This window comes from Balaenoptera physalus (genome assembly GCF_965194825.1).
Source record: "Balaenoptera physalus genome assembly, chromosome: 2".
Lineage (NCBI taxonomy): Eukaryota > Metazoa > Chordata > Mammalia > Artiodactyla > Balaenopteridae > Balaenoptera > Balaenoptera physalus.
In genome coordinates, this window is record NC_138883.1 from 77,743,157 (window position 1) to 77,764,921 (window position 21,765).

General features: G+C 39.9%; 1 protein-coding gene across 5 annotated transcripts in view; it reads right to left on the reverse strand.

Annotated features, from left to right (window-relative positions):
- The window catches only part of RYR3 (ryanodine receptor 3), a 570,624-nt gene that overhangs the window by 352,373 nt on the left and 196,486 nt on the right, over positions 1 to 21,765 (reverse strand). The gene's annotated exons all lie outside the window — the stretch shown is intronic.

Sequence of the window (21,765 nt, forward strand, 5' to 3'; positions counted from 1 at the left end):
GTCTGACAGAGGCTTACAAACAGATTTCCTGTACCAGTTGTTCTCATCTAAAGGCTCTGCATAAAGCTCAGCTGAGTTTAAGTGGAATGGAAGAAAAATGATTGGAAAACATACTGACAGAGAAAGCAGCTAAATCCTGGAATGACTGTTTTAAAAACAATTTGTATTCACTCCCTGAAATAACTTGGATGAAGAAACACAAATTAATTCTCCATAGCATTCTGAATTATTTAAAATCAACTATTTGCTACACAACAGGAATTTAAGAGCAAACAAGATATTGTTTCCAAATGACTCATAAAATGTTTCAGTTCATGTAGTTTGTTCAGGTCACTATTTAAAAACTACTCAATGAACTACTGAAAAGGAGAGAAATAAAGTTGTCAACTTAACTGTCTGTAAATCTTAACTTCTAAAACAATTTTAAACATTTCCTTTACAAAACTCTCCTCATGTAGTGGCTGGCAAATAGGATCCTAGAGGTTATTTTGTGTAACATTTTAAAGCACGTTGGAGGGAGAGCAAAACCAGATCTCTTGAATCACTATTCCGTTCTTTGTAAACAATAATTTCATCTGTGAATTATGAATATGCACATCGTTTCAAAAGATCACATAAGAGGTCATCAGCATGGCTTAGGTTTTACCCCCAGGTTTTAAAATACCCACAAGGAATAAAAATGTTGGATGTAACATGCCTTGGGTTTTTGACTCAAATTCTAACACAAACGCAATGCATCATTTTAATTCCATGTAAAAGTAACAACTGGAAGAGAGATATTCCCCTAATCACAGGAAGAAAAGGCAAGTCTTTGTGGTCTAATTAGTAAGTTCAAGAGTTGGTGGAGGAAGAAAAAATACTGCTAATCGAGACCAAAATAGCAGCTATTAGGTCTGAGGAGCAAAGTACTAAGCGCTGCAGAGGAGCCCGGGTATGAATAACACCTACTCATAATTCACCTGGGGCCACTTGCCTGCTGTGAACAAGTAAATGACAAATGAGCAGCAGAGCGATGGTGCCACTTTACACACTGAATAAATTCTTTGTGAAGATTCCCACCACTAAAGGTACAGACTGTCTTTAAATAAGAAGAGGGGACGGTATTGCCTCAAGCAGATAAGTTATCAAGACAGTATTAATAACTCAAATAGTAAGAAGGACAATATAGACGAGAGGAGATCTCAGGGTTGACACTTTTTTCCTTCTCTTTAACTAGGTCCTCGGATCCGGCAACTGACAAATGCATTAATAAACTTGACATGCGTTGCTCTCAACTTCTATGCTATTCCTTTGGATATGTTTCCCTTCTCATCTCTTAACTGTTAGAAACAGCAGAGCGTGAGGCTCAATGTGGATGCAGAAATGGAAGGAAAGCTTCTGGAAAGAAAACCATTTAGCTGCCGGATGGGAAGAACTGGACTGTGGAGCCATGATTTTCAGAATCTGAGCATCCCTAGGATTAGATTCCAACCCCTCCACTTGATGAATTCACATATGGACCAGTAGGAAATGAGCCCTTTATCCTGCCTACACAAAACAACAACAGTCCCTGACCCAGTGTGAACAATCTTCCCTTGGGGCTCTCTCGATTCCAGATGCTCGTTCTCTCATTCTTCAGACAACTTGGGCTTAGGAGGTAGGGTCTGTGTCCTTCTCCTTCCCGGGACTGTTTCTAGATCACTGCTCTTCCACAAGTTAACTCCTTCTCCTTTAAGTTTCCTGTGCCTGGACACATCACCCTTTGCTGCCTCCCTTTTTGCTATTTGTTTATATCTGTCACCTTCCCATCTTCACTGAAATCTCTGGCCCTCTTTCGTTCCCACTCCTGGTGATTAGAACACTCACACTGTTATTTCTTGAATTGTGCGCTCCCCCCAAATATATGCTGAAGTCCTGACCCCCAGCAACTGTTAATATGACCTGATTTGGAAATAGGGTCTTCACAGATGTAATCAACTTTAAGATGAAGTCATTAGGGTGGGGCTTAATCCAATATGACTGATGTCCTTACGAGAAGGGGAAAACGCCATGTGAAGACAGAAAACAGAACACAGAAAAGGGCCATATAAAGATGGAGGCGGAGACTGGGGGTATGCTGTCACAAACCAAGGAACACCTGGGGCTGCCAGAAACTAGAATGGGCAAGGAGGATCCTCCCACAGAAGCTTCGGAGGGAGTATATCTCTGTTCACACCTTGATTTCAGACTTCTAGCCTCCAGAACTGTAAGAGAATAAACTTCTGTTGTCTGAAGCCACCTAGTTTATGCTAATTTGTTACAGTAGCCCTAGGAAACTAATGGGCTATATGAATAATCTACCACATATTACAGCTTCTCAGTTATTTTGCTTCTTCTTCATCAGTGATCTTCTATACTGTAGTTCAGTCACCCTCTTTCACGGTCATACACCTGGGGCCTAGTTTCAGCCAAACTGCTCTACTCGGAAACCTCTGATGGACACACCCCACTATTTCACCATGCAGTCACCTTTCAGCGGGCTTGCTTACTCAATTACTCTCATCACTGTTTATACCCCTTAATCCTTTTCACTCACACAGTCTCCTCCTATCTTTAGTTCTTTCCTCATTCAGCTTAAACTCCAAGATTCCATGGTCCAGTCTCCTAAACTCTCTTGCCCTTTTGACATTTACCCCACTCACCCGGCAACACTTTGACCCTGGCAGAATTTAACTATCCACCTTCTCCATGCCTGCGCTGGGCCTGCAGAGGGCTGCTGCACAAGATGACACAATTCAGAAAACTGGTAGCGCTGAAAAGTCATGGTTACCAACCTCAGCTGGCCCTCCCTGCTGTGCCCTCACACCGCTCAGCAATCACACTAGTCTCCTCTAGGCGGCTCACTCGCCAAAACTTTCTGCACAAAACCTACAAGGTCTCCTCCCAGCCTTGCCTTCTTCCTCTTCAGTGGAATAGGAGGTCTTCCTTGCTTGAAGGCCAATTCCTCATCTCTGTTCTTAATACCAGCCCTTTGCACTGTATCAGCAACTTGCACACTAAACCATCCCTCCCCTCTCCTGCATCTCTTTCTTCTCTTTCCCCACTTGTACCTTTCCATCAGCATGGGAACATGCTTAAGTCTTAAACACACTTAAGTCTTTACTATTACAAAAATCCTTCCATCCTCTGATCCTCTCCAGCCATCACTCTCTCTTTGAGAGATTTCTGCACTGGCTGTCTTTATTTTGTCTTTATTTTCTTATTTTCTGCTTGCATTCCACCTTGGCTAAACTGGCTCTGCCCTTGTCACCCCACTGAACAAGCTCTCACCAAGACTGCCATTGGCCTCCGTGTCACTACATCTAATGGACACATTCCAAACTCACATTACTTTGCCTCCAAGTGACATCCTATACCCTACTGACCATACTCCTTCTTGACACTCTTCCCGTGATTTCTGTGGCTTCTATGACATTGTCAATGCCAATTTTCCCTCTGATCTCTTAGGTTTCTCCTCCTCCTCCTCTGTGCTGTGTTTCTCTTCCTCTACTCATCTTTAAATATCTACATTTTCCAAGCCCTCTTCTCTTCCCTTCTTAATCCATATTTTTTCCGCTCTCAAAGCTTGATTGGCTATCCTTAAGCCAATATCTCCTAAATATTATCTCCATTCCAACCTCTCTGATCCACACATCCAGATGCCTATCAAAATGTCCTCTTGGATGTTTTCCAGGTCTTTTGAATTCAATATGCCCCAAATTCAGTTCATAAGCACTATCTGTCCTAACACTTTCCTTCTCCCATATACCCTATTTCACTAAACAACATGTCATCCATAGGCAGCTAAAGCCTGTAACTCTAGAGTTACACTTGACTCCTCCCACTTTGATCCCTTCACCACCCTATATGTCCCATTAACCACACCTGAAGTCAATTTAATCCCTGTCTATTCATGTCCTTTTTACATATGAAGGACCTATACAGTTTCCACAAGTTCATGTTTTCCCCTGACAATCAGCCCGTTTGTGTTCAACTCCCATCTTTGCTACGTTAAAACACGTGCCCTCGCCTCTTCTCTTTTGCATATGCCGAAGCTGCTCTCAGTTAATCCCCTCACTAACAGTGCCTATGTTAGTCCCCTCTCCCCGCCTTTTTTTTTTTTTCTTATGGCTTCAGTCTCTCCTTCTCTACGGCCTCCTTTTTCTCTGCCTAAAACATGCCTGTCTCTCTTATCATGGAAACTCCTTCTTTATAACCCAGATTTTGCTTCAACACCATTTTCTCTTCTTCCTTTTAGCTCTCAGCTGCTTCACAGAGCAGTGAACACTCACTGAAGAGGTTCTGGTTCAGGGAACAGTGGAGAAGCTTACGGCAGAATAATCTTCCTGACAATAATAATTATAAATTTTGGAAAAACATTAAAAAGATAATTGTTTGAAGGTACTGGAGAGCAATCTAAAGCCGGAGGGAAAAATATGACTCTTGAAAGAAGGGAAGCCAAGTAGGTGATATGCACATTTAGTTAAAATTACCCCTGAAGACACTCCCTTGTTTATGGATCTTATGCGGGGATTGATGGCAAGAAAAAAAGTGCTGTGGAGTCAGAGGCCTGAGTTTGGGGTTGCTGGAATGTCAGGAAATTGAAGAGGAGAATGTGCAAAAAGGAGGGAACCACCGTATATGAGAACCCCAAATGGGCATAAAAATGCCCCTCAAATTCTGGCCCACTCATCAACTGTACAGCGCAGCACTCGAAGTATCCAATGGAAAGGAACAGCTGGAAATGCTTAAAAGGAAGGAAGGTTTCAGTAGCTACCTGGCTTTGGAGTGTCAGAATTTGGTGATCAAGCCTAACTATCTAGACGGGGTTAGGAAACACCTCAGGATTTTCCTTAAAACCCAGATGGGCTACATCCCAAGACTAACAACTATATCCTAAAACTAAATGCAAAACTAAAATAGACCAAGGCTCCAGAAGATCAAGGAGCTCCACCAGTAATTTAATTGCCTGCTACAACAAAATACAATACTCTTTAGGGAAAGAAAAGTGAAAACAAAATAACTCCAAAATATCACCTACAATCTTCAGTATACAATAAAAATTACTAGACATGCAAAGAAATAGGAAAACGTGACTCACAATCAAAGGAAAAACCAATCATAAGGAGCAGATCCACAGGCAATCCATATACTGGCATTAGTAGGCAGGGTTTAAAATAACTATTATAAATGTTAATGAATTTATCAGAAAAAAATAAGAACAATGGGAGATGAGAATGAGAATATGTAAACCTTAGAAATAAACTACTGAAAATTTTGTAATTAAAAAAATACAATATCTGAAGTAAATTCACTGGAGAGAGATAATGGCACTTTTAAATTAAAAGAATCAAGAAACAAAAATAAGTCAATAGGAATTATTCAAACTGAAGCACAGAGAGAAATATAGTTGAAAAAAATGAACTGAGTTTTAGTGGCCTATGGAACAACATAAAATGGTTTAATGTAAACGTAATTGGAGTCCCAGAAGGAGAGAATAAGTGTGGCAAAATAAATATTTTAAGAAGTAATGGGGGACCTTCAAGATGGTGGAGGAGTAAGACATGGAGATCACCTTATACCCACAAATACATCAAAAATACATCTACATGTGGAACAACTCCTACAGAACACCTACTGAACGCTGGCAGAAGACCTCAGACTTCCCAAAAGGCAAGAAAATCCCCACGTACGTGGGTAAGGCAAAAGAAAAAGGAAAAAACAGAGACAAAAGAATAGGGACAGGACCTGCACCTCTGGGAGGGAGCTGTGAAGCAGGAAAAGTTTCCAAACACTAGGAAGCCCCTTCACTGGTGGAGACAGGGGTTGGGCAGGGGGTAAGTTCAGAGCCATGGAGGAGAGTGCAGCAATAGGGGTGCAGAGGGCAAAGTGCAGAGATTCCCGCATAAAGGACTGGTGTCGACCAGCACTCACCAGCCTGAGAGGCTTGTCTGCTTACCCGCCAGGGCGGGTGGGGGCTGGGAGCTGAGGCTCGGGCTTCGGAGGTCAGATCCCAGGGAGAGAACTGGGGTTGGATGCATGAACACAGCCTGAAGGGGCTAGTGCACCACAGCTAGCTGGGAGGGAGTCCGGGAAGAAGTCTGGACCTGCCTAAGAGGCAAGAGACCATTGTTTCAGGGTGCGCGAGGAGAGGGGATTCCTTCCCTGTCTGCACACAGAAGGCAGAGCACTGACTAAATGAGCTCCAGAGACAGGTGAGAGCTGTGACTATCAGCGAGGACACCAGAGACGGGCAAGAAATGCTAAGGCTGCTGCTGCCGCCACCAAGAATCCTGTGCGCAAGCACAGGTCACTCTCCACACCGCCCCTCCCGGGAGCCTGTGCAGCCCCCGCCACCCCCAGGGTCCCGGGATCCAGGGACAACTTCCAGGGAAAACACACAGCATGCCTCAGGCTGTTGCAACCTCATGCTGGTTTCTACTGCCGCCGCAGGCTCGCCTCGCATTCCAACTATGATGACCGTACCCCTCCCTCCCCCAGCCTGAAAGAGCCAGAGCCCCCTAATCAGCTGCTGCTTTAACCCCCTCCTGTCTGGGCAGGGAACAGATGCCTGAGGGCAACCTACATGCAGAGGTGGGACCAAAACCAAAGCTGAACCCCAGGAGCTGTGCGAACAAAGAAGAGAAAGGGAAAATTCTCTGTGCAGCCTCAGGAGCAGGGGATTAAATCCCCACAATCAACTTGGTTTACCCTGCATCTGTGGAATACCTGAATAGACAACGAATCATCCCAAAATTGAGGGGGTGGACACTGGGATCAACTTCAGACTTAGGGTGTGCTGTCTGAGACTAACTTGTTTCTGATTTTTATGTTTATCTTAGTATACTTTTTAGTGCTTGTTATCATCAGGGGATGTGTTTATTGGTTTCACTGCTTTCTTCTCTCTTTTTAAAATTATTATTACTTTTTTATTTTAATAATTTTATTATTTATTTATTTTATTTATTTTTTCTTTCTTTTTTTCTCTCTTTTCTTCTAGCCGTCTGGCTAACAAGGTCTTGGTGCCCCAGCCAGGTGTCAGCCCTGAGCCTCTGAGGTGGGAGAGCTGAGCACAGGACATTGGACCACCAGAGACCTCCCGGCCCCTCATAGTATCAATCAGCGAGAGCTCTCCCAGACATCTCTGTCTCAACACTAAGACCAAGCTCCACACAATGGCCAGCAAGCTCCAGTGCTGGATATGTCCCATGCCAAACAACTAGCAAGACAGGAACACAAACCCACCCATTAGCAGAGAGGCTGCCTAAAATCATAATAAGCTCAGAGGCACCCCAAAACACACCATCGGACGTGGCCCTGCTGACCAGAAAGACAAGATCCAGCCCCACCCACCACACACAGCCACCAGTCCCCTCCACCAGGAAGCCTACACAAGCCACTGAACCAACCTTACCCACTGGGGGCAGACACCAAAAACAACGGGAACTATGAACCTGCAGCCTGCAAAAAGGAGACCCCCAAACACAGTAAGTTAAGCAAAATGAGAGGACAGAGAAATATGCAGCAGATGAAGGAGCAAGGTAAAAACGCACCAGACCAAACATATAAAGAGGAAACAGGCAGTCTACCTGAAAAAGAATTCGGAGTAATGATAGTAAATATGATCCAAAATCTTGGAGATAGAATGGAGAAAAAACAAGAAACATTTACCAAGGACCTGGAAGAACTAAAGAGCAAACAATGATGAACAACACAATAAATGAAACTAAAAATTCTCTAGAAGGAATCAATAGCAGAATAACTGAGGCAGAAGAACAGATAAGTGACCTGGAAGATAAAACAGTGGAAATAACTACTGCAGAGCAGAATAAAGAAAAAAGAATGAAAAGAATTGAGGACCGTCTCAGAGATGTATAGGACAACATTAAACACAACAACATTCAAATTATAGGGGTCCCAGAAGAAGAAGACAAAAACAAAGGGTCTGAGAAAATATTTAAAGAGATTATAGTCCAAAACTTCCCTAACAAGGGAAAGGAAATAGTCAATCAAGTCCAGGAAGCACAGACGGTCGTATACAGAATAAATCCAAGGAGAAACGTGCCAAGACACATATTAATCAAACTATCAAAAATTAAATACAAAGAAAAAATATTAAAAGCAGCAAGGGAAAAGCAACAAATAACATACAAGGGAATGCCCATAAAGTTAACAGCTGATCTTTCAGCAGAAACTCTGCAAGCCAGAAGGGTGTAGCAGGACATATTTAAAGTAATGAAAGGGAAAAACCTACAACCAAGATTACTCTAACCAGCAAGGATCTCATTCAGATTTGATGGAGAAATTAAAACCTTTACAGATAAGGGCTTCGCTGGTGGTGCAGCGGTTGAGAATCCACCTGCCAATGCAGGGGACATGGGTTTGAGCCCTGGTCTGGGAAGATCCCACATGCCACGGAGCAACTGGGCCCGTGAGCCACAACTACTGAGCCTGCGCGTCTTGAGCCTGTGCTCCACAACAAGAGAGGCCGCAAGAGTGAGAGGCCCGCGCACCGCGATGAAGAAGTGGCCCCCGCTCGCCGCAACTAGAGAAAGCCCTTGCACAGAAATGAAGACCCAACACAGCCAAAAATAAATAAATAAATCAAAAACAAACAAACAAACAAACCTTTACAGACAAGCGAAAGCTAAGAGAATTCAGCAACACGAAACCAGCTTCACAACAAATGCTAAAGGAATGTCTCTAGACAGGAAACAGAAGAGAAGGAAAAGACCTACAATAACAAACACAAAACAATTAAGAAAATGGTAACAGGAACATACATATCGATAAGTACCTTAAATGTAAATGGATTAAATGCTCCAACCAAAAGACATAGACTGGCTGAATGGATACAAAAACAAGACCCGTATATATGCTGTCTATAAGAGACCCACTTCAGAACTAGGGACACATACAGCCTGAAAGTGAAGGGATGGAAAATGATATTCCATGCAAGTGGAAAACAAAAGAAAGCTGGTGTAGTAATTCTCCTATCAGACAAAATAGACTTTAAAATAAAGACTATTACAAGAGACAAAGAAGGCCACTACACAAGGATCAAGGGATCGATCCAAGAAGAAGATATAACGATTGTAAATATATATGCACTGAACATAGGAGCACCTCAATACATAAGGCAAACTCTAACAGCCACAGAAGGGGAAATGGACAGTAACACAATCATAGTAGGGGACTTTAACACCCCACTTTCACCAATGGACAGATCATCCAAAATGAAAATAAATAAGGAAACACAAGCTTTAAATGACATATTAGAACAGATGGACTTAATTGATATTTATAGGACATTCCATCCAAAAGCAACAGAATACACTTTCTTCTCAAGTGCTCATGGAACATTCTCCAGGATATATCATATCTTGGGTCACAAATCAAGCCTCGGTAAATTTAAGAAATTGAAATCGTATGAAGTATCTTATCTGACCACAATGCTATGAGACCAGATGTCAATTACAGGAAAAAAAAAACTGTAAAAAAAAAAAAAACACATGGAGGTTAAATAATACACTACTAAATAACCAAGAGATCACTGAATAAATCAAACAGGGAAATAAAAAAATACCCAGAAACAATGACAATGAAAACACAATGATCCAAAACCTATGGGATGCAGCAAACGCAGTTCTAAGAGGGAAGTTTATAGCAATACAATCCTACCTCAAGAAACAAGAAACATCTCAAATAAACAACCTAACCTTACACCTAAAGCAATAATAAAACTAAAAGCTGGTTCTTTGAGAAGATAAAGAAAATTGATTAAATATTAACCAGACTCATCAAGAAAAAAAGGGAGAACACTCAAATCAATAGAATTAGAAATGAAAAAGGAGAAGTAACAACTGACACTGCAGAAATACAAACGATCATGAGAGATTACTACAAGCAACTATGTGCCAATAAAATAGACAACCTGGAAGAAATGGACAAATTCTTAGAAAAGCACAACCTTCCAAGACTGAACCAGGAAGAAATAGAAAATATAAACAGACCAATCACAAGCACTGACATTGACACTGTGATTAAAAATCTTCCAACAAAGAAAAGTCCAGGACCAGATGGCTTCAAAGGCGAATTCTATCAAACATTTAGAGAAGAGCTAACACCTACCCTTCTCAAACTCTTCCAAAATATAGCAGAGGGAGGAACACTCCCAAACTCATTCTATGAGACCACCATCACCCTGATACCAAAACCAGACAAAGATGTCACAAAGAAAGAAAACTACAGGCCAATATCACTGATGAACATAGATGCAAAACTCCTCAACAAAATACTAGCAAACAGAATCCAACAGCACATTACAAGGATCATACACCATGATCAAGTGGGGTTTATCCCAGGAATGCAAGGATTCTTCAATATATGCAAATCAATCAAAGTGATACACCATATTAACAAATTGAAGGTAAAAACCATAGGATAATTCAATAGATGCAGTAAAAGCTTTCAACAAAATTCAACACCCATTTATAATAAAACCTGTCCAGAAAGTAGGCAGAGAGGGAACTTACTTCAACATAATAAAGGCCATTTATGACAAAACCACAGCCAACATTACCCTCAAAGGTGAAAAACTGAAACGATTTCCTCTAAGATCAGGAACAAGAAAAGATTGCCCATTCTAACCACTATTTTTTTAAAAATATATTTATTTATTTATTTATTTTATTTTTGGCTGCCTTGGGTCCTTGTTGCTGCGCGTGGGCTTTCTTTTAGTTGCAGTGAGCAGGAGCTACTCTCATTGTGGTACATGGGCGTCTCATTGTGGTGGCTTCTCTTGTTGTGGGGTATGGGCTCTAGGCACACAGGATTCAGCAGTTGTGGCACACAGGCTCAGTAGTTGTGGCTTGCGGTCTCTAGAGCGCCGGCTTGGTAGTTGTGGCGCACAGGGTTAGTTGCTCCGTGGCATGTGGGATCGTCCCAGACCGGGGCTCGAACCCATGTCCTCTGCATTGGCAGGCGGATTCTTAATCACTGCACCACCAGGGAAGCCCCCTCACCACTATTATTCACATAGTTTTGGAAGTTTTAGACACAGAAATCAGAGAATAAAAAGAAATAAAAGGAATCCAAATCAGAAAAGAAGAAGTAAAACTGTCACTGTTTGCAGATGACATGATACTATACATAGAGAATCCTAAAGATGCTACCAGAAAACTACTAGAGCTAATCAATGAATTTTGTAAAGTAACAGGATACAAAATTAATGCACAGAAATCTCTTGCATTCCTATACACGAATGATGAAAAGTCTGAAAGAGAAATGAAGGAAACACTCCCATGTACTATTGCAACAAAAAGAATAAAATACCTAGGAATAAACCTACCTAAGGAGACAAAAGACCTGTATGCAGAAAACGATAAGACACGGATAAAAGTTTTTAAAGATAATACAAACAGATGGAGAGATATACCATGTTCTTGGATTGGAAGAATCAACATTGTGAAAATGACTATACTACCCAAACCAATCTACAGATTCAATGCAATCCTTATCAAGCTACCAATGGCATTTCTCACAGAACTAGAACAAAAAATTTCACAATTTGTATGGAAACACAAAAGACCCAGAATAGCCAAAGCAGTATTGAGAAAGAAAAACGGAGCTGGGGGAATCAGGCTCCCTGACTTCAGATTATACTACAAAACTACAGTAGTAAAGACAGTATGGTACTGGCACAAAAACAGAAATATAGATCAATGGAACAGGATAGAAAGCTGAGAGATAAACCCACGCACATATGATCACCTTATCTTTGATAAGGGAGGCAAGAATATATAATGGAAAAAAGACAGCCTCTTCAACAAGTGATGCTGGGAAAACTGGACAGCTACATGCAGAAGAATGATATTAGAACACTCCCTAACACCATACACAAAAATAAACTCAAAATGGATTAAAGACCTAAATGTAAGGCCAAACACTATAAAACTCTTAGAGGAAAACATAGGCAGAACACTCTATGACATAAATCACAGCAAGACCCTTTTTGATCCACCTCCTAGAGAAATGGAAATAAAAACAAAAATAAACAAATGGGTCCTAATGAAACTTCAAAGCTTTTGCACAGCAAAGGAAACCATAAGCAAGACAAAAAGACAACCCTTAGAATGGGAGAAAATATTTGCAAATGAAGCAACTGACAAAGGATTAATCTCCAAAATATACAAACAGCTCATGCAGCTCAATATAAAAAAAACGAAAAACCCAATGCAAAAATGGGCAGAAGACCTCAATAGACATTTCTCCAGAGAAGATATACATATGGCCAATAAACACATGAAAGGATGCTCAACATCACTAATTATTAGAGAAATGCAAATCAAAACTACAGTGAGGTATCACCTCACACCGGTCAGAATGGCCATCATCAAAATATCTACAAACAATAAATGCTGGAGAGGGTGTGGAGAAAAGGGAACCCTCTTGCACTGTTGGTGGGAATGTAAATTGATACAGCCACTATGGAGAACAGTATGGAGGTTCCTTAAAAAACTAAAAATAGAACTACCATATGCCCCAGCAATCCCACTATTGGGCACATATCCTGAGAAAACCATAATTCAAAAAGAGTCATGTACCACAATGTTCACTGCAGCTCTATTTACAATAGCCAGGACATGGTAGCAACCTAAGTGTCCACTGACAGATAAATGGATAAAGAAGATGTGGCACACATATACAATGGAATATTGCTCAGCCATAAAAAGAAACAAAATTGAGTTATTTGTAGTGAGGTGGATGGAGTTAGAGTCTGTCATACAGAGTGAAGTAAGTCAGAAAGAGAAAAACAAATACAATATGCTAACATATATACATGGAATCTAAGGAAAAAAAAAAAAAGGTCATGAAGAACCTAGTGGCAAGACGGGAATAAAGACACAGACCTACTAGAGAATGGACTTGAGGATATGCGGAGGGGGAAGGGTAAGATGTGACAAAGTGAGAGAGTGGCATGGACATATATACACTACCAAACGTAAAATAGATAGCTAGTGGGAAGCAACCGCATAGCACAGGGAGATCAGTTCTGTGCTTTGTGACCACCTAGAGGGGTGGGATAGGGAGGGTAGGAGGGAGGGAGATGCAAGAGAGAAGAGATATGGGAACATATGTATATGTATAACTGATTCACTTTGTTATAAAGCAGGAACTAACACACCATTATAAAGCAATTATACTCCAATAAACATGTTAAAAAAAAAAGAAAAAAGAAATAAATAAATATACTGTTTTATTAAAAAAAAAAAGAATTTAAAAATCCTAGTGAGTAAATTCCAAAAAGTAACACAAAGAATAATGTCAATACAATTAGAAAGTGTTTTATAAAAGTTAAGTTGTTAACTGCCTAAGAAATTTATAAAAAAAAAAAAAAAGATGTGGCATATACATACAATGGAATATTACTCAGCCATAAAAAGAAATGAAATTGAGTTATCTGTAGTGAGATGGATGGACCTAGAGTCTGTCATACAGAGTGAAGTAAGTCAGAAAGAGAAAAACAAATACCGTATGCTAACACATATATATGGAATCTAAAAAAAAGAAAAAAAAATGTTTTGATGAACCTAGGGGCAGGACAGGAATAAAGAAGATGCAGACGTAGAGAATGAACTTGAGGACATGAGGCAGGGGAAGCGTAAGCTTGGACGAAGTGAGAGAGTAGCACTGACATATATACACTACCAAATGTAAAACAGATAGCTAGTGGGAAGCAGCCGCATAGCACAGGGAGATCAGCTTGGTGCTTTGTGACCCCCCAGAGGGGTGGGATAGGGATGGTGGGAGGGAGATGCAAGAGGTAGGGGATATGGGGATATATGTATACATATAGCTGATTCACTTTGTTATACAGCAGAAGCTAATGCAACATTGCAAAGCAATTATACTCCAATAAAGATGTTAAATAAAAAGAAAAAAAAAAAAGAAGTAACGGGGACTTCCCTGGTGGTGCAGTGGTTACGAATCTGCCTGCCAACGCAGGGGACATGGGTTCGAGCCCTGGTCCAGGAAGATCCCACATGCCACGGAGCAACTAAGCCCACAACCTCTGAGCCTGCACTCTAGAGCCCACAAGCCACAACTACTGGCCTGTGTGCCTAGAGCCCATGCTCCGCAACAACAGAAGCCACCACAATGAGAAGCAAGGAAGAGTAGCCCCTGCTTACTGCAACTAGAGAAAGCCCATGTGAAGCAACGAAGACCCAACGCAGCCAAAAGAAAAAAAAAAAAAAAAAAGGTAACAGCTGTCAAATTTCCAAAATTGTTAAAAAAAGAGAAACCCAACCAAGAGATCCATAAAGCTCAGCAACATTTAGGCAGGATAAATAGAAAGAAAACTACCCTCAAATACATCATTCAAACTGCTGAAAATCAAAGATAAAGAAAAAATTCTTAAAACCTTCCAAAGAAAAAGACTTATTTCATACAGAGAAATGATAAAATGATAGCTCATTTTTCATTAAAAAATAAATAAAAGCAGGTCAAAGACAACACAACACCATCTTTAAAGTGCTGAAAGAAAAATGTCAAACCAGGATTTTATAACCAGAGAAAATATCCTTCAAAAACAGAGACAAAATAAAGACATTCTCAGGGAAAAAAAAAAAGCTGGGTGAGTTTGTCTCTGTCAGATCTTCACTACGAAAAACGCTGAAGGATATTCTTCAGGCTGGAGGAAAATCTACCAGATGGAAATCTGGATCTAAAGGAAAACCTGAAGAGCACTAAAAATGTTACATACCTGGATATTATTTTTATAAAAACCATTTTTTTTCTTTTCTTAATTTCTTTAAAAGACAATCGACTCTTTGCAACAAAAATAATAAAGTATTGCACATTATATAACTTGTAGTAATAAAACACATGCCAATAATGCACAAAGGATAAGGATAGTGATGTAATAGTAACTCATGGAAGATTGTAATAAGTTAAGGATTCATATTGTAATCCCCAAAGGAGCTAGTGAAAAACAATACCAAGAAGTAGAGCTATAAAGCCAATAGAGGAGATAAAATGGGACATTTAAAAAAATATTTGATTTATTCTACAGAAGGCAGAAAAGGAGAAACTGGGACAAAAACACACAGAACAAATAGCAAGATAGTAGACTAAAACCCAATAGTATCAACTATTATAATAAATGTAAATGGACTGAACACTCCAATAAAACAGCAGAGATTATAGAATGGGGGGGAATCAACACTTAACTCTATGCTGTTTATAAGGGACATATTTTAAAAATAAAGATATAAACAAGTTGAAAACAAAAAGATGGAAAAAGATATACCACACAAACAGTAAGCATTAGAAAGCTTACGGCTAGATTAGTATCAGTCAATGTATATTATAAGACCAAGGATAAATAGTTACATTTGATAATGAGAAAAGGACCGATTCATCAGAAAACAAACAAAAATTCTAAACATGTGCTCATCTAATAACAGAGTTTTAAAATACATATAACAAAACTGACAGAACTTAAGAAAGACACAGGCAAATCTTTAGTTTTTAACATCTCTCAGTAGTTGACAGAATAAGTAGATACAATTTAGTAAGAATATTCATCTTGACATTCATAAAACACTACATTCAACAACTACAGAATGCAGTTTAAGTACATATGGAACATTCTTCAAGATATACCATATGCTGGGCTGAAAAATAAGTCCCAGTAAATTGCAAAGGATTGAAATCATACAGAGTATGTTCTCTGACCATATTAAAATTAAATTAGAAGTCAGTAACATAAAAATCTACATCCCACTAATTCATCTTACTTTTTAAAACCATTCGCTTATTGCTTAATCCTTTTTATCTAACTTAACTCTCTCTGACTCTCCTTTATATGTCACTTTTAAGGTCACAAATGTCCTGCTGATCCTCAAATCCAGGCCTTTTAATTAATTAATTCAGTACATGGGTAACTTAACTGAATAAAACAACAGTTTCTGAGGACCTAATATGTGTCTGACCCTCTGTTGGGGATAATAAATGCTATTGCTTAAATAGCACTTTGGATGTGTCAGGCCCTATGTAAGTACTTTACAATTATAAACCCTTGTTATTAAATCTTCATGAAAATCCTATGAGATGGGAACAGTGTTAAAGATGAAGAAACTGAGGCAAAGAGAGAGAAGTCATTTGAACCATGGTCATAAAGCTATTAGGCAGTGAAGCCAAAATTACCAGCCCAGAAATTCTAGCTCCATGGCTGTGTTTCTTAACTGCTGTACTATACAGGCATACTTTTTTTTTTTTATGTTCCACTTTATTGTGCTTTGCAGATATTGCTTTATTTGCAAATTGAAGGTCAGTGGTCACCTTATGTTGAGCAAATCTATCGGCACCATTTTTCCAACAACATTTGCTCACTTTGCATCTCTGTGTCACATTTTGGTAATTGTCACAATATTTCAAACTTTTTATTATACTTGTAATGGTGAGCTGTGATCAGTGATCTCTGAGTTACTACTACGACTGGCTGAAGGCTTAGATAATTTTTTTAGCAATAAATTATTTTTAAATTAAGGTATGTACATTGTTAGTTTTGGGCATAATGCTATTACACCCTTAATACACTATAGTGTAAACGTAACTTTTAAATGCACTGGGAAACCAAAAAAATTTGTGACTCACTTTATTGCGATATTTGCTTTACTGAAGTGGTCTGGACCCAAATCTGCAATCTCTCTAAGGTATGCCTGTACAATCTTTGACTTTAGTGATCACAGAATGGTGGAGGGCAGGAGAAAAGACAAGTAAACCATCCTACTGCAATGCAATGGATGTTTTGATCACCCCCCCGCTACCCCATTTACAGTGTTTCTGTGCCTTATTATCTCAATACTGAGGCACTTAGTAATCTGCCTTATCACCCCTTTATAAACTTACTTTCTAGGAAAAAATATGATAATCTTTATACTGTAAAAAATTAGCTATAAAAATTTTAATATTGCGTCAGGTGTTGAGAGCATTTGCGTTTTAATAGATTCTGTCTGATTTAGGCAAAATACATATTTCTAACTTTGGAATGTCAGGCACTCAGAGGACACGTGAAGGAAGGTTGTGGGATTGTAATGAATCATCTTCAAGAAGTCATTTAACTTTGTCTCAATTGTTATATCTTTCTTTTTCTGTAAATGAGAATAATATTTGCTCCATAGGGTTGTAAAGATTAAATGAAAGAAAGTATGTAAGCACCGCGGCATTACATGGCATACAGCATACGATGCTTGATAACTGTTAAAAAACCAAAAAGATGCGTTAAGTCTCTTTATATTAATGTGTTAAGTCTCTTTATATTATAAGACAGGGAATTTTTTGAAGTAAGTTTTATAATAGTTTGGCCTTTCCTAAGATCTCAAGTCCATAGAGAATACTACACACTAAAGTAACAGTCAGAAGTTAAAAAAAGGGTATACAATTTCAGGCTGAGCCTCTGGCTGTAAATTTGCAAAGGCTTAGTTTTTTAGGAGTAAACAGTAAATCTTTCTGAGCTGAAGATAATAAAAGCAACAGAAAATAAGGGTTTTTTAGCCAAGAATTCTATCCTAATTTATGTCATTGACATAATGATGTTTGCACAATCGCAAATGTTTAATTCTGGGTCTTGAGAACCTATACAAGTTTTCAGAAACCATAGCAGACTATTTTTCAGTTTTCAAAAGAAGAGGTGAAAACAACAGGAATAAAATTTTCCCTGAAAATGTTCAGTTTGAAAATTAGATATGAAACTGGATTTTTCATTTTGAATAAACCATGATCAGTAAGACACAATGTTCCCTGACAGAGGTAGAACTTTTTTCTGAGACACTAGAGCCCAAAGGCTTTAGATGGGACACTGGCTTTTGAAGGGTACTAGGGTAAGTTGTTCCACTTCATCAATTACAGTTTCATTATCATTAAAATCAGTGAAACAAACAAACCTCAGTCTGTTGCAACTGATTTTAAACAAAAAGTTCCCATATTTTTCCTCCTTTATGATGATCTACAATACAATTAAGGAAGGTGGAAGTCAGGATTTGGAAAGGTGTTGGGCTGCAGTAGTTAAGTAATGGTCATCAGTGAAGATTCCTATGGGATAAGGCTTATGAAATTTTCTCTTTCTGCATGAGAATTTGACCTTCAGTTAATTGTCCAGTTTTGTTCTTGGGACAACCTGATAAAACTGATATGTTAATTATGTTACTAGGGAACATTACTTAGGGTGAAAATGATCCCTGATTGGTAGCCTGTCTCTGGCCTGGAAAGACCACCAGTACCTCATAGAAAGTCCTGTATTTGTGATTTCCCCAAGTGTGATGATCCTTGTAGTGGTGGTGGTCCTTCGTGGGCATCTCAAAAGCTATGTCTATGGAGTTGTTACAAGATACACTGGTTCCTGTGGTACATGAGGCTTTTAAGCCATGGTGACTCCACACCTGCCTGATGTGGACCTTGTGTCTTTGAACTTGAGCTGTCATTTTGGGTGGGGATTCAGAAGGCAGCCCCTGGAGGGCTGCAAAGATTCCCGCAGGAGTGCCTGACACTTCCCAGCAGGCAAGCTGTGGCTCCTGTCCTACTGAGCAGACTGGGGTCTATCAGCATCTTATGAGTCTGGATGTGAAGTTGAACCAAAGACGACCCCCTTGTGGACACTGCAGACACATCACAGATGAGATATAATAAGAACCAGAGGAAAAGTAGTACATTCCTGATTCCTGGGAACACATTTTCCACTTAAAAATGACAGTCAATAAACATTTGCTGCTATTGATAAAATAGAAACGCAACATTTCCCCTCAATGTTTCCTGGTCTCTGGCTTTTACCCTGAGTCTTCCCTACAAAACAAAATACCTTTTAACTCCTCGAGCTGTGCTCATTAGAATGGAAAGCTGTATAAGGGTGCTTTCATGAATGAATATCTGCAGTTTCAGGGGCCTTCAGAGAAGGGTGGGCCATGACAAACAGGAATCAAAGTCACAAGAACTTTCCCAAGTGCTCAAGAGTCTCCAGGTCTATAGCAAGTGTTCACATTCTTATACTTTTGCTTCTTATTCTTCTACCCTCTCACTCCTTGCTTCAATATGACCTCTTCTTCTCAGGGCTCATACACTGAGAATCTCTTTTAAGTACCTTATCTCATCTGTTCTTTCTCTGAGGTCTTTCTTCTCCCTAGCGTTCATCTCAGTTTTATCCCTCTGAGTCTCAACTAGCTTGAAATACCCTTGACTGGGAATGCCCAAGGTCACCATTTGGCTCTGTAGCCAGCTGGTAAGAGTGACATTTGAGGTCTGTGCCTCATGCCCAGTGCCAGGCTTGGGAATACACACACCTTCTCACTTCATCGCATGGCTTATATTAGTTTCCAAAAGCCTAAGAACAGCACAGCTGGTTGTGAAATCTGATGGTAGAGAATTAGGAGAAATATCTACTGAAAAGGGAGGGGACAGGCCAGAAGAGGTGTGTGCATAGTTGGAGCTGGTTGTAGGAAAGCCTGAAGCCACAGAAAATGGGCTCATCTAGCAGGCTGCTCTCAGGAGCAGTGACAGGAAATTCTGAAGACCTGCTCTATCCTTCCCAGGAACTTTACCCTGTTTTTCTGTAAGAAGCCCTCATGGTACATTTTCTTCATACTGTATATAAAAGAGAGACACTCACATAATGATAGTGGGTGTGTTAACTTGTAACAACTGGTATATCCTTTTAGGAAAGTAGTTTAATATTGTTTATCCTTCTGATATCATTAATTCTTCTCCTGGACATTACTCCAGGAAGCAAAAGTAAACCAACAAAACCACATACATGATTTTTTTTTTTTTAAATAACCACGAAGGCTACATAGCAATATGGAACTGGCTGAAACATGAAAGAAAAAAAGCGGAATGTCTGAATATCCACTATGAGTACGACTTTGATAATATATGGGTACATGTGGACAAAGGCCAGAGTTCAAAACAAAAATGAAAACAGTTGTGACAAGGGAATACAGTTATAGATGATACATTTTATTTCATTTAAAAATTCTTCAGTCGTGTTATCTTGTTTTACATTTAAAATGAAAAATTAAAATAAGAACAATCACTTAGTCAAGCGGGGGTTAGGAAGGATTTGTCTTAACCCTAATGTATTTATGAGTGGTGTAGGTTATTATTTTTACACCTGTGAGATACAAAGAATTCTTAGATTATGATATACAGTTCTCTTTGTTTTAGGTAATCTGGTCTAGGTAAGAGTAAATCACAATAGCCAGTGGTTAAATAGAGTTTACAATGTGCTAGGTGGTTCACATGTATTAATTCATTTAATCCTAATAACGCCCTTATTAGGTAGTTCCTATTAAATTCCCACTAGGCACAGGAGAAAACTAAGTTCAGGAAGGTGAGGTACCTTGCTCAAGGCCCTGGCTTCGCTGGTGAGTGGTGGAGACAGGATTCAAACTCTTGCCAGTCTGGCTCCAGAGCTGTGCCCTAAACCAACGTCCTAAGATCCACTCAATGGATGACTAGAAAATGGTACCATGGGTTTCTAATTCGGGCCAATGCTCTTTCTACTGCACCAGGCTGCATCTTATCTGGCAGGTGAGAAAGCTGAAAAGAAGACTGAGTGACTTGCTCATGGTCACATGATGAGCTAATGGCTGAGAATTAACTACTTGATTTATAATCTAATGATTTTCCTATAATCCCAGACTGCTGGGAATGAAAAGAAAAAAACCTAGCTAAGAACAAAAGTAAATGAGAAAAGGCCTCAGGGAAATCAAGCCTAAGACCTTTAAAAAGATAAAAATCTTCCTTGTCTCTTTGCTCTGGCATTTATTTGAATGTGACCCTGTCCTACATGCCACTGACATACGTCTGTGCTCGTGGATCAGTAACCTACACGGGAGGGAGCAGGGTGAGGGAGAAGAGAGGGCTTCTGGGAGATGCAGCTATCATGGTGCACATCTGCTGCGCTAGGACTTGCCCAGACTCTGCATGTGTGCCTGTGTTGTATATGTTCACATGGAGAAATGATATATCAATCAGGTGGGCTCACTGGAAAATGTAACCATCTTCTGATTTAAAATTAAAAAAGATTCTAGGGCTTCCCTGGTGGCGCAGTGGTTGAGAGTCTGTCTGCCAGTGCAGGGGACACGGGTTCGAGCCCTGGTCTGGGAAGATCCCACATGCCGCGGAGCAGCTAGGCCCGTGAGCCACAACTATTGAGCCTGAGCGTCTGGAGCCTCTGCTCCGCAACAGGAGAGGCCACAATGGTGAGGGGCCCGCGCACCGCGATGAGGGGTGGCCCCCACTCGCCGCAACTGGAGAGGGCCCTCGCACAGAAATGAAGACCCGACACAGCCAAAAATAAACATAATAAATAAAAAATTAAAAAAAAAAAAAGATTCTATAAGAAAAACTGAGCGTGGAGGGGTGATGGTTAATTGTGCGCCAACTTGGCTAGACTACAGCACTCGGTTGTTTTATCAAACACCAATCTAGGTTTTGATGCGAAGGCATTTTGTAGATGTAATTGACATCTGCAATTAGTCGACTTTAAAGGGGATTACCCTTGATAATATGGGTGGGCCTCCCCCAATCAGTTGAAAGCCTTAAGAATAAAAACTGAGGTTTCTTGGAGGAGAAAAAAAATCTGCCTTAAGACAGCATTAACTCCTGAGTTTCCAGTTGATCTGAACCTACTGATTTCAGACTTGCCAGCCTCCTAATTGCATGATCCAGTTCCTTAAAATAAATCCATATCCATCCATCCATCCATCC